Raw genomic sequence first — 14,617 nt, 5'->3', positions numbered from 1 at the left:
GCCCTGTTCAAAACAAAACTGTTTAATGCTAAGTGAAAAGACAGCACCAGGGGACTCCAGACACATAACAAGTTCAATGAGATGAAGCAGATATTGTCTCTTTAAGGCCAAAATAGCTTACGTGTAAGCATAGCTAACTTGGAGATTTTTGTTCCAGTTCTCCTATTTTGGACTTGAGTTTGAATTCTCAACAATGGTGTTTGTAGACACATGGCGCTCACACTATTGCATCTCTAATATCTAATTGAGTATGTTCTTACAATTCCACAATGGAAATTCTTATCTCCTTTGCATGTTTTTTACTTTTTTATTTATTAAACCCCCTTTCCTCCCTACTGTTCTTTTGTCATCTCGTCATCTCACCATCTCCTCTTGTCACGCTAAGCATTCTTTTTAATTTCTTTTTGTCAAATAATTTATTTATTATATTTATCGTTTTGCCAAGTCACCCCTTCTGCAAATATCTATTAGTTCAGTTCTCTTTAAAAAAAAAAAAAAAAAAAAAAAAAAGTTGTATTGGGGTATTTGCTTTAGGTGAAATTGCAATTCTTTTTTGTATGTTTTAGATTCAGATGTTCTGAAACTGGTTTAGCTTTCGACACTACCTGACAAACATCTTTGTTTTGTGTTCACCACTAGGTGTCACCCTCTGCGTGTGAATTTTACTACTAGTCTAGGAGGAGTTTGTTTATTTTTCTTTTGTCATCATTAACTACATTGCATTTCTAATTTATTTTATTCTTTTTTTTTTATATACAATGTAACACGCATTCTGTTATTCAGAGCTTTTTCACCCCTCCCCTCTTTAATACTTTTTGTATTATTCATGTTCATGATGTCATGAATTTGTGCCTTGTAAAACGTTGGTATTTTGCTGCTGAATACCTACCTTAATGATGGGTTACACCTAGATCATTCTACTGTAAATTACTTCCGTAAACACGGTTTTAAGAGCTCTTTGCTAAAGTGCATTCATTCACACCAGGGCTGGGCTAAAGCTGTTTAGTATGGCTTTAATATACAAGTATATAAGAGCATACGTAATGATTTGTGTTTGCTGGATTAACCGTGTATTAAAGGAACGCTATAGGGTCAGAAACACATCCGTATTCCTGACCCTATATTGTTAAAACCACCATTTAGGTGGATTGCCCCCTTAGGGTTAAAGCTCACCTTATTTCCAGCTCTTCACAGGTCTGCATGTGCTGGCCAGACAGCACCCTGGACAATCAGCATTTCCTTATAGAGATGCATTAAATTAATGCATCTTTATACGGAAGGTTCAGCATCTTCATGCAGAGCTTGGAGACGCTGAACATCGTTGCTGCGCATGCACTGCCCGTGGATGCACCTCTAGCGGCCATCTAAGAAGTGGCTCATGGAGGTGTCCTTTGGCTGAAAAGACAGTGTACACACCAAAAAGCCTTCAGGGACTGACTTTACTCACCAAAACAACTACATTATGCTTCAGTTGCTCTGGTGACTATAGTGTCACTTTAACCTGTGTATGGTTTTATGTTTTCTGCATTGTTTTTGTACATGCTCACCTGTATATTATTGTTTTGTGATTCGTTATGTAAAATCCTCTTTATATACGTGTTTGAGTTTAAATGTTTTGTCACTATATAATCGATCTCCTCTCTAATTAATTCATTGACTTAAATGATAGTGATCCCCTGATGTATGATCTAAATTCAACAGGAAAATAATGACTCACAAGTGCCAAAGTTTCTTCAGTGCAATTAATCCGTTGTAGTGAATATAGTGATTGGCAATGTTTTCATTTTAAACGATCAAAATATACAAACAGTCTCTCTCATGACTCCCTTTTCTAGGCTCTTGCAACCACAATTCCCTTTCCGTTGGTATAGAGATTGTTTGAAGCATTTTGGAATTTGGCTTACCAGAGAGTAAGATCACCTATATCAAGATAATTTTGCCCCACTGCTGTGGACCCTTATGTCTGATATGTTGCAGTGGTCTCAATTTTTTTTTTTCTGGTTTGGCAGAATGAACTCTGTAAAAGCACTGACCTTAGCCAGTGCTTGCTCAGTAAATTTATCTCCATGATGTTAGTCTAGCCAGTTGCTCTTTTACAACCATTTCTCAAATTACAACCATTCCTCAGATTACAATCATGGAATTTGCGCACACTTGCCAAAGCAGTAGAGCTCTTCAGACACCTGCTCAGAAGTTTAAAATACAGTACAACAAAAGTGATGTTTTCAGTGTATTACCTATCTTCCATATAGTCTAGTTAGACTATTTCAAAAGAGCTTTTGTTTTGGTTTTCTTGTTCTGTTGCTCTGACGCATGTGTTTTCAAACTTCCCTAGACAAAGATAATCCAGGTTAAATAGTAACCCTCAGTTTGCAAACTTTGTGTGTGTATACTTAAAAAAAAAATAAAAATAATAAAAAATACAAATAAAAAAAAGAGGGCTTGGTAGAAACCTTCCAAGGTGTGATCAATACATTATCCTTTGGAAACAAACAAAAAAACAATACTGCAAAGAAAATAAATATCTAGATATATATTGTTACATTTTTTTTCTTTTCTTTTACAAATATATATTTAAGGAGATACTGTAGTGCCAGGAATACAAAGCTGTATCCCTGGCACTATGGCTCCCTCCCACTGCGGTCAATAAGGGGTTAAAACTCCTTTATTCACTTTTCTAATCCCAGTACCAATGTCCCTCAGCTGTATAGTTTCCCCTTTAAAGTGTTTGTAATGTTTCTGTGCTCCCCAATTTCCTCTTTAAAATGAAAAAAGAAAAGCAGATAATCCCTTACCGGGTATGTAAAGTTTCAATTAATTATTTAATGTTTTGTACCACTTATGGCCTAACTACATAATCGTTAATGTCAAACTAAGCTGCTATTTTAAATTTGGTATTTCTGTTAGCGTGTATAGACTTATTTTCAGTTAAACATGTTACTCTAAATAGTATCATCTTGTAATTTATTGCCCTATGTTGTAAATGTAAATTATATGATGTAATCACAAACACCTTGTATAACTGAAATGTCTGTATTACTATATGATCCAGCACGTAGTATTGTGTCACACAGATGACTAATAGGTAACGTATTACCGGGCCTTTTAGAATGCCCGGACTAACGTACCAAAGAATAATCAGGATACTAGCCGAGGTCAGGGGACACAGAAAGGGACACAACGATAAAGGAAAGCCAAAGGTCAGGGATACCAGAATACAAGGAAGTCAAAATCAAAGCCAAAGTAAAAAACTAGAATAAACTTGAATTAGGAATGCACTCTCGGACAACCACTAGGGAAACCACGACAGGGCAATAAGGAATGGTAATTTTAGGTTTAAATACCTGCTTTACCTTTCCCATTGGCCGAGATCGCCCAAAACGTGCGCGTGCACGCCAACGTCTTAAATCACGTGAGCGGACGTAGGGGTATAATTAGCCGTGGATCTGCAGCGGCCGCAAGTGTTAGTCATGCAGATGCGTGGCCGCTGACCGCAAGGTGAGTAAGAATATGTTACATGAAACAGGAAATCATGATGTATTTGTCCTGCTCTGATTTTATTTAGTTTTGTTTGCATGATCTACAAATTATTAAAGGGATGCTATTGCCAAGAAAACAAAGATGTTTTCATGGCACTATGTCTCCCTATAGTGCCCACCTCCAACAAGCCCCCTCCCCCCACCCCCTGTGACACTTACTGGAGTCCAGTGCTGATGTCCCTTGGCACTGGTTCGGGCTCTGCCTTTGCCCCTATCCGTCAGGGGAGACCTAATGCGCATGCGTAGCAATGGCTGCGCTCACACTAGTATTTCCTCCATAGGAAAGCATGTATAATGTGTGATTATGTATGTGACTGTGTGTGTGGGTCTTTGTGCATGGGTGTGTGGGTCTGTGATTATGTGTTTATGTATGTGACTTGATATAGGTCTGTGATTGTATGTGTGTGCATATTTGTGATTGTGTGTATAGGTCAGTGATTGTGTGTGTGTACATATTGTTTAGTAGATAGCTCTCTAAGTTGGTATCCTTTAATATGGCAATCCCACATAAGGATAACAAATAAGAGTTATCTAATAAACAAATGTAAAGGACCACTATAGGCACCCACACCACTTCAGCTTAATGAAGAGGTCTGGGTGCCAGGTCAATCTAGGATTAAACAGATAACTTGGGGTCTGGTTGGTGTTTCCACCTTCCAAACCTCTAGTTAGAGTGCAGCGCTATACAGATTAAGTTTGTAGTACATATGACTTGCCTATTGATGATTTATTTTCTAGTAATTGTGATATTTTATATTTATATTTTAATTATAGCATACAATAAATTATATATATTTACCATTGCACCTGCACTTTGTCCAGTAAGGGGAGGTGTCACCCCATATTGACACTAAGCCTGCAAACTTAGAGCCGGGGATAAAAAGGCTCTATAAATATACTACACCTAGAGTCCCTTCTCTCTCCTTCTACACTCTCATTGTGGAGAGATATATAGGAAAGAACCATAAGGGAAAAAAGGGGGTCAAGTTGTCTACCTTAAAGACACGGAAGCCTGGAAGTTTACAGCCTAAAAACTAAAAAAGGCTCTTAAAAATGTGAGTGAGTAAATTCAAACTCAGATTAGATATAAAGTACTTTGTATATACAATATTGCACAATTATTCTGTATATATTTGTTTAACTTTTATGTACACACCCAAACAAGTCATCAATAGGGTGAGTTATATGTACTACAAACTACAAACTTAATCTGTATAGCGCTGCACTCTAACTAGAGGTTTGGAAGGTGGAAACACCAACCAGACCCCAAGTTATCTGTTTATTTTGGTGTCTTTTTATGGTGGGGTATTGGGAGTACCCACAGAGTGTTTACAGCAGCTACAATAACTATTACCACAAAATTCTTCATTAAGCGCCAACCATTACCACACCTCTTTTTGTTTCCACAATCTAGGATTACCCCTGCCTGCTGTAAACATAGCAGTTTCAGAGAAACTGCTATATTTACATATGGGTTAATCCAGCCTCTAGTGGCTGTCTCATTGACAGACGCTAGAGGCGCTTCTCACTGTGATTTTCACAGTGAGAAAACGCCAACGTCCATAGGAAAGCATTGAGAATGCGCATTAAGCCGATGACGACCGAAGGAGGAGGAGAGTCCCCAGCATCGAGGGAGCCCGGCGCTGGAGAAAGGTAAGTGATTTAACCCCTTCCTCTCCCTTCAGCCCGGCGGGAGGGAGGCCATGAGAGTGGGGGGGGGGGGGGGGGGGGGACCTATTAATACTATAGTGCCAGGAAAACAAGTTTGTTTTCCTGGCACTATAGGGGTCCTTTAAGAAAAGGGCTTTTGATGTTTAATTCTATAAATTACTTATGTTATAGATTTTCTGTGTGGCCCAAGGCAATTCTTCTGCGCTCAATGCGCCCCAGGGAAGCCAAAAGTTTGGACACCCATGCTTTAAATGCTGTTTGAGCTTGCTGAGCTAGTCAGGCCCTTTTATGTTGTCTTTTTTTGTTTGTTTTGTTTTTAAGGCTCAGAAATTATGCATTCATCAGCCATCAGCAATATAAACACAACAACAATTAAGAGCTATGGTCATAGAAATGTAATATCTTCCTGAGATCCTTTTTTTTTTTTTTTTCCTTTCTTTCTTTCTTTCTTGCTACTTTTTTATGGCATATATCTATTGCACCAATATACAAATATGGCTCAGAATGAGTACTTTTACTTTACCATTCTAAACCCAATGTATGCTTATCTGCCTGCTTAGCTGACATCAGAAGTTATTCTCTCTGCACTGGATTGGCTAAGACTGTCAAGGAGGCAGGTCAGGGGCATTGAATTAGTGCACCTCCATAAGTAAAGTTTAGTGTTTGCAGAGTGGAGACACTGAATGACATCGCTGCACACTGTGCAGCACTGCCCCAGGAAGCTCCTCTAGTAGCCATGGGGGAGTGGCTAGTTGGTGTCCTTGGGCTGTAATGTAAACACTGTATTTTCTCTGAAAAGTCAATGTTTACTGGAAAAAGCCTGAAGGGAATGATTATACTCAATAGAACAAATACAATAAGCTGTAGTTGTTCTGGTGACTATAGTTTCCCTTTAAAAATTACAAATAATGTATCTGTCATAAACCTGTATTAAAGCGAACTGTAATATCTACAGTAAATAGATGTACACGACCACTCCATTATAAATATTTATTGTATTTAGCCTTTAGGCTAACAGAAATGTTACAGTGTTTACATCCTTCAAACTATGTCTGCTGTCATCTTCCTCAGTCATATTTGTCACTTGACACTGATAAGGAATGGACAGTCTTGCACCTGCCACCAGTCACTACATGTGATCCACTTCTTTATTAAGAACGTACAAATGTAATTAACAGGTCTTCAGTTCATGTTCTTCCTCCTAAACTGCTTTGGTTCTAATTACCATTGACTTGTCATTTATATTAATATGTGTGAATCACATAATTTGTTGCTATTTGAGACAATTGAAAGATCTCTTCCTTCTTTCCTTCGGTTAAATGTTTTTGGTTCCAGTAACTGACAACATATGGAGATAAAGTGACATGGTGATTAGGAATTTCTTTGACTTTTGAAATACCTTGTTTTTTTTCCCCAGGGGTGATTGTAGTTGTGTTTTTATATGTACATTAAAATATTACTGATGCTACCTTTTTGAACTTAAAGGGACACAATAATCACCAGAACCACTTAAACATAGAAACATAGAATGTGACGGCAGATAAGACATTCGGCCCATCTAGTCTGCCCAATTTTCTAAATACTTATAATATAATAATTAGTCCCTGGCCTTATCTTATAGCTAGGATAGCCTTATGCTTATCCCACGCATGCTTAAACTCCTTTACTGTGTTAACCTCTACCACTTCAGCTGGAAGGCTATTCCATGCATCCACTACCCTCTCAGTAAAGTAATACTTCCTGATATTATTTTTAAACCTTTGCCCCTCTAATTTAAGACTGTTCTCTTGTTGTTGTTGTTGTTTTTCTTTTAAATATGGTCTCCTCCTTTACTTCAGCTTAATGTAGTGGTTCTGGTGTCTATAGTATGTTTCTGCAGGCTTTCAATGTAAATACTGCTATTTCAGAGAAAAGGCAGTGTTTACGTTACTGCTTTGTTACATCCCTAGTGGCAGTCACTCAAACGTCTCCTAGTTCAGCGTCTCCACACTCTGCATGGAGCGCGTGTTGTTTTTTTATTTATATTTATAGCACATCCCTGCCTACTGCACAGTAATATATATTTTTTAATGTGGATGGCCAGTCACCACATAATTAATTCTCACATCACTGAAGTGTGGTTATTTGTATTTTTGTAAACTGTTTGAAGTTGGCTTCTAGCGCTGCCAGCAGACAAATAGTTCTGATTTGTTTTAAATCCAAGCCCGGATTTGAAGCCTCCGGGCCCTGATTTACAGCATTCGGTTCAGCTTTCAGCAATCCGACCCAAATTCAATCTCATTCTGGGCCTGTGTTACAAAATCCAAACATTTAGTTGCTTGAACAATGTCTGGATTTGCAGTCCACATGCAGCCTGATGGTTTTGCCCAATTAGGTACGAGGCCTTTGGGAGTTTAGTGAATTACCCAATAAATAACACCATCTGTGATGTGTTATCATTTTATCTAGAACAATTGTTCTTCCTCTCTAGATGGCCAGGTGCGTTGTTTTCTGTGTCGTTTATAGATCAAGTGAGCCTTTTGTTTACTGTTGCCAAAACAAGGAATTTGTTAAAACCTAGTCCTGGATTTGCTTTAAGATGAACTTGTTCACCTGCAAATTTCTGTTTATGTGTATTATGCAAGGCAAATGTTTTCTTTGTAGTATAGTACAGAAAACTACATACAGCAGAATAATTGTTCTCTGCAGTAAGAACAATAAAAATGAGGAATTTTCTATCTATAACTTTCTATCAAGGTAGCTTTGGCAGTTTCTGTAGATTTGCATAATTTCCCCTGGAGAGGGAATATTCCCACGCTAAAGATGACTCCAATCAATGTATCCACGGAAAGCTTGATATAGCTGTGCAGGAGCGAGGATAGAAAGAGGCAGGACCTCCAGATATAAAATATTTTTATTGTGTAACAAAAGGTTACAATCCTTACTTGGGAAGTGGTGGGTTTTGCTTGCAATGCTACCCACATAAAAGCATATACACTGGCAAAGAAACAAGAGCACTTCCTGGTTCCGTCTGTCCCGATCATGTGATCAGCTTCCGGGTCCGCCCCTCTAGTGACGAATGCGTGATGCGTTTCGCCCACCTCCCAGGTCAGAGGAAGCCTGTTTCATCTGTTTCAGCAATGAGGTCTATGGAGGATCTTCCATATTTATTGTGATGAGTGAATTAATACTTATAACTTGACAAGAACAGATTGAAATAAGGTAATATGGTGACAGGGCTGCTTTAAAGGTTTGGATGTTTTCCTTAAAATCCTGAATATTGGTGATAAAATAGTTTATATGTACTGTAACTTGATGTTATGGTGGTTATGCTACCAAGAGTCCCCTGGCACCTTACCAAGGTACATAAAGAAACTGTTTGGGGGTCAGGCAGGCAGTTGTTGCCACCTCCTCTGGAGCCCTTAGCACTCTAAGCCAGTGAGCACCTTGCTGTACTGCTTGTCTTAGCTCAGTGCAGAACTTTCCAGCGGCAGTCCCTTTGGATTCCAGGTAGGTTTAAAGATTTGGACAGACTCTGATAAAACCACCTCTTAAGGCAGAGAATTCCACAACTTTATTGTTCTTACTGTAAAGAACACTTTCCTTCGCATTAAGCTAAATCTCCCTTCTTCCAGTCTAAATGGGTGACCTTGTGTCTTATGTAGACTCATGTTTAAGAGTAGATTTCCAGACAATGTTTTGTTTTGGCCCCAAATACTACTTACCCTGGGAGGCAGCCAAAGTCTCCCAGGCACCATAACCTCTGTAGTGTTTAGGGTGCTTGGAGTGTTCCTTTAAGAAATATGGAATAATTTTATTTATTTCATATATTTGGTATGTGTCACACAGAAAGTTGGCTAAATATGTATCCATTTCTACTTAGTTTAAATTATAAAATAGTCTGGTATAGTCATTATATTTGTTTACTAAATTCCTTAACTAAAATTATCTCAAATAGTGTTCCTAAATATAGGATGGCTCAGTTCAGAAGAGCATGGGTGATAATCTGAAAAGGATTCAGCAAGCTATGAGTGTACTGCTTATGGGACCTTGACATTTACCAAAATGTATTCTCATGTTCAGTGTGTTTGTATCTGTCGTGGTGTACCACTGACTTTGTGTACTAAAGATAGGTATATAGCAGGGGTGGGCAATCTGTGGCCCTCCAGATGTTTTGGACTACATCTCCCTTGATTCTTTGCTAGCATTATGGGAGATGTAGTCCAAAACATCTGGAGGGCCGCAAATTGCCCACCCCTGGTATATAGCATTATTTTTTACCATAATCTTAAAGGCACTCCAGGCACCTTCTGTAAAAGAATACACTTGGTGAAGCATAAATAAATCATCCTGATTTTATTTATTTCATGTTAGATGGAAACCAGGCGTAATATTGTCTGCAAATCATCACCTAGTCTCCAATTTATCTCCCCTTGGAAGCCGTTTTCTCCTGAAATTTATATAAACTGGGATGGCAAAATATTGAGATGCTGTAATTTCTGTCACTGCAGATCCGGTGTATTCAAATGTATTGTGCTGTTCATGTGGCGTGTTTTTAATAAACAAACATGCAACTGCACATTGCATTTCTTACTTAAGAGATGCTGGACGATATTGCTTGTATTTTCTCACTTTTCTAAAACCTAGTACCTTAAATGGTATTATTTTCTTTAGGGCTATAAGAATATACCACGCACATGTTTTTGTTACGTTATACAAATACATTTAAAAAGCCAGAGTGAGAGAGAGAGATTTGCAATTCCTGCAAATCATAAACACATCGATGAAAAGCAGATTTAAGCCACATCCCCATCCAAAACAATGACAGAAAGGCAAACACCTAAAAATAAACAGAGCAACATGGGAGAGTTTCAGGGCACCTTCCTTGAGTATACAGAAAGTAAATTGCACCTAAAAGTTAAATAAACATACAGGTACATGTCTGTCTACTAGACAAATGAAAACATTTTTTGTATCTGAATGTCTTTTATCATATTGTGAGTGGTTTAATACAGTACTGTATGGTAACCTTACCTGCTGGGAACATTAACTCTTTCACGACAGTACAGTTTTAACATTGTTATGGTTGCATAGAACACCCTAACGATCAAGTCCTTCCTGCAAGTCCAAATTACAAATATGAGTGTTTAAAAAAAAAAAAAAAAAATGTATAATGACGATGATATAGTAATTGAAAGGGAAGTTTATTTGTGAAAAAAAAGCCTAGACATATACCCCATTTTGATTACCCAGGGTTGTCTACTTTTGCAAATGGTATGCCATGATGGGGGTAATTTATTCCTGGGCTGCTATGTGGTCTCAAAGGCAAAATAGGTCCAGCAAACCAATTTGGCAAATTCTTATGTGTGAAAACTGAAATTGACAAGCTCTTTATTTAGATTTTTTTTACCCTGTAACTTTCCAAAGCCCTATAAAGCCTGTACATGGGGATTCTGCTGTACTTGTGTTACATCACTGAACACAAATATGTGTATTTTATTGCAGTAAAAGCTAACATTGTATTATGAGATTCATAGTTTAAATGCCATACCGAACTTGGAAAATAACAAAATATCATCATTTCTCTCACTTATTTTTTTTTTTATTTTATTTATATTAAACGGTCCCAAATATATACATATTTTGTGTGGAATTAAATGAAAGCTCTGTTTCTCCTAAACATAAAGATCTATAATAGGCGTGGGTGCACTTACTATAAAATAGGTAAATTATGTTTGAACAGACTTGTAGCTTAAAGGGACACTATAGTCACCTGAACAACTTTAGCAGTTTTGGTGTATAGAACATGCCCCTGCAGCCTCACTGCTCAATCCTCTGCCATTTAGGAGTTAAATCCCTTTGTTTATGAACCCTAGTCACACCTCCCTGCATGTGACTTGCACAGCCTTCCATAAACACTTCCTGTAAAGAGAGCCCTATTTATGCTTCCTTTATTGCAAGTTCTGTTTAATTAAGATTTTCTTATCCCCTGCTATGTTAATAGCTTGCTAGACCCTGCAAGAGCCTCCTGTATGTGATTAAAGTTCAATTTAGAGATTGAGATACAATTATTTAAGGTAAATGACATCTGTTTGAAAGTGAAACCAGTTTTTTTCTGTCAATCATAGCCAGGGGAGGTGTGGCTAGGGCTGCATAAACAGAAACAAAGTGATTTAACTCCTAAATGACAGTGAATTGAGCAGTGAAATTGCAGGGGAATGATCTATACACTAAAACTGCTTTATTTAGCTAAAGTAATTTAGGTGACTATAGTGTTCCTTTAAATTCTACGTTTTGTTTTGCTTCAGAACTTTTACAATTGCCTCTGATCTTAAGGGGTTAAAAAATTAGCTAAATGGTAAATATGAGATGATTATCCTAGACGCCTAGTCTCAACACTATGGGAGCTGTGGTTTTAAGTAGGAGTAGCCAAGCTGTGACTATAGCGGAGTTGGAACATTTTTCAGATTCAGCTATTTTAGCCTTAATTTTTCTATTTGGTTTCTGATTCCTAAAGTTGATTTAAAAGTTCTTGGTCTTGTTTTCAGTTTGGAAATTTTGTTTGTGTAAAATTTGAAACTCACATTGAATTCCTGACTGTTCACACTTTAGAGAATAACACTGACTTTTTTTACTATGGATATTATCTTGTTGATCTAACAAAGTCTGTTTACAAGCTCTGTCAGTGAAAGGGTGTAGGAGAACATGGGGTATATTTAGCCGGCTATGTTTGTAATTCAGTTCTCAGGCTACGGTCGTTGTGTGCAGACTACAGTAAATATTACAGGGCAGTATAGCTGAAGTTATATCTGTAATTAAGTGGTAACAGTTTTCCTTTCCTTGACCAGGAAAAGAAAGCATTCTTTATGCCTCTTTCTGTCAGTGCCAAATGTTTTTGCTAAAGCTGTGCCAAGTGGACGCATGTGAGTATTCAAGTCGTGGCACTGGGCCCAGCAATGTTACTCTGCGTCAGAGAACATCAGGCTTCTGCTCTGAGGGATTAGCCGGTCTATTTATGGCAACGCCCTTATCTGCACCTTGAGCTATATAAGCCCTGAGCTGACGAGAACAATTTTCTTTTCTGTGATCAGCTGCTTCAGTGAACCCTGTGGTAAGACTCTAATGTAAACAAGCAGGCTACTTCTTACATAAGTGCCTGCAGTACCTGTCAAGGCATAGAAACATGTTTACCTGTGGACTGTTTAAATTAGTGTTTTCCAAAATCGTAATATAAACGATATTGTATTTATTATACCGTACACACAAACATATACAGACAAATGTTCAAATCCTGCCAGGTTAGCATGTGTTTTTCTCATTATGTCTATGCATTCACTTTGTTGAAAATTATTTCATATTTACTGGCAATTTCTTCTAACTTTTTTTTAAGTGCATATGTTTTCAGTTATAAACTGGTGTTTTAAAGTAACATTAGTTCATTTTCTGGAGGTTTATGTTTGAGAAATGCATGGAAATTGAATAATATGGCAGCAGTTGGACAGCTCTAAGATCTGAAAATAGAATTGTTTTGTTTGTTAAAAGGGACAGTGCGTTTTGTGTTCGCATATCTACATTTAGCTTTTCTTCAACAATCATAAAAAAGAAAAATCTGCCATGTGTCTTACTAAGACTTGCCTTCAAGGGTCATTTGGCTTAGTTGTTACATAACCCTAGTCAAGATATTAAGCTGTGATGTCTTTCTTGGCCTTTTTAATGAGCTTCTTGCTACTTAGACTTACTTAGATATGGAAAGTGAAAGTACTCTAAAAGATCATGTTATCTTTGCAAGAGTGTAATAAAGATAAGCATAAAAGCTCAAACAGGGAAACCAAATTCACATCCAAGTTGAAAAGGTAACAGAGCGAGTATTTTTGCACAAGTTGTGTTCTTTGTTTTCACATAGCCTTGTAAACTGATATTATATGCTACCTGTATAGACATACAGTCTAAAGAAAGGAAAAAGGCAAGATATAGAAACATCTACAGATTCCAAAGTCCTTAATTCATGGATTAGATTGGATGTGAAAGTCTACATTTTATCACAATAATGATATCTGGAAAAGTGATAACATTTCTTTCTCTAGGCTCCTGTGATACTAACTTTTCTATTCTATTCCAGGTTGTTTAGCATTGGCCTACTTTTAGCGTGTTTGTAAATGCCTCATACTATTACTAAAGATTCTGAAATTCAGAATATTTTTGGGTAGTTTCCAGCTTGTGGTAGATGGTGGAATTGTTTTGTATTGACCTACCTATTTGTGTGATTCTGCTGTTGGAGCTGTACCGTATTGTAAATAATTGAGAAGTATACTTTGCATCCATACAATCTTACTGAGCTGAGCACTTTGTTTGGAGTTACTTGGTAATATGACAATGTAGGCATAGCACACAGGTGGCAAAGGTTGTAATTTTCTTTGAGCTTTATTTTTGGCCTCATCATGAGGTTGTAATTTAATCCAAGGTTATGTACTGCTGCGTAGCATTCACTATAGAGAGATTACAAAGTATATGCTAGGTGTGTCAAGGACTTGATGCGGTTTATTTCTTTCTTTTATTATTTACACTGGCAGCCTACTTGCTGATGGCGCAAAGTGTTTTATACATACAATTTATTTAACTTGTGTGCAGGTATTACATTGAAATTGTGCACTCTTACCTTAAAGGGAAACTGTAGGCACCCAGACCACTTCAGCTAATTGAAGTAGTCTGGGTGCTGTGGCCCTTTTGCACTTAGTGCTACAATGTTAAACTTAAATGTTAATGGCTTCCCGAAACTTTTTGCCTCACGGACCTCCAGCGTCAAATTTTGAATAATGCTTTCCTATGGGCAGGTCTAATGCGTGCTCACACTGCTATTGTCGCGCATGCGCAATAAGTCTCTGCGGTGGAGGAGGAGCTTGGGCGGAGCCTGTCCCAGCGCTAAGGGACCTCAGCGCTGGAATCAGGTAAGTGGCTGAGTGGGGTTTTAACCCTATCAGCACCGCGGGAGGAGGGGGATATCTATTAACCCTATAGTACTTGGAAAACCACTTTGTTTTCCTGTCACTTTAGGATCCTTTTAAGGGGATAAACTGTTCTCAAACGGTTTAACCCCAAAGGTTGCCTCCAGTTCCCCCAGGTGGAATTCTCAGTTATAGGAAGCATGGGGCCGCTGCTGAATGGCTAGAGTGGTCAGCTGACGCTGTAAGCCAATCACTAGCTCCCCATTGATAAAAAAAAAATTATATACATGTCATGATTCCCTTTTATTCCAGAAGTTTGGTCCTTAAGGGGTTAAATTAATTTTTTTTATTTTTTTTATTTTAACTACTTAACTACATTATGTCCTGCAAAACATAGGCTTTAACAACGTTGTGGCAAAATGACACATACTAACATTTTGGTGCAGGGATAGTTGACTTCCATAGGGTTAGCATTAACTACCAGAG

The 14,617-nt window shown here is 37.8% G+C and overlaps 1 protein-coding gene across 4 annotated transcripts in view; it reads left to right on the top strand.

The window, feature by feature from the left end:
* Positions 1-14,617, top strand: part of NT5C3A (5'-nucleotidase, cytosolic IIIA) — a 207,009-nt gene that overhangs the window by 177,766 nt on the left and 14,626 nt on the right. The window contains exon 1 of one of the 4 annotated variants that reach the window (XM_063452074.1): positions 12,178-12,300. The exons of the other annotated variants lie outside the window; for them this stretch is intronic. The gene's annotated coding sequence lies outside the window, so the exon portion shown is untranslated. Of the gene's footprint in view, positions 1-12,177; positions 12,301-14,617 lie in introns of those variants that run through there. 4 annotated transcript variants of the gene reach the window in all.

Source organism: Pelobates fuscus, chromosome 4 (genome assembly GCF_036172605.1).
Source record: "Pelobates fuscus isolate aPelFus1 chromosome 4, aPelFus1.pri, whole genome shotgun sequence".
Lineage (NCBI taxonomy): Eukaryota > Metazoa > Chordata > Amphibia > Anura > Pelobatidae > Pelobates > Pelobates fuscus.
The sequence above is the reverse complement of the archived record's forward strand: the minus strand, read 5'-3'. Positions and strand labels throughout refer to the sequence as shown.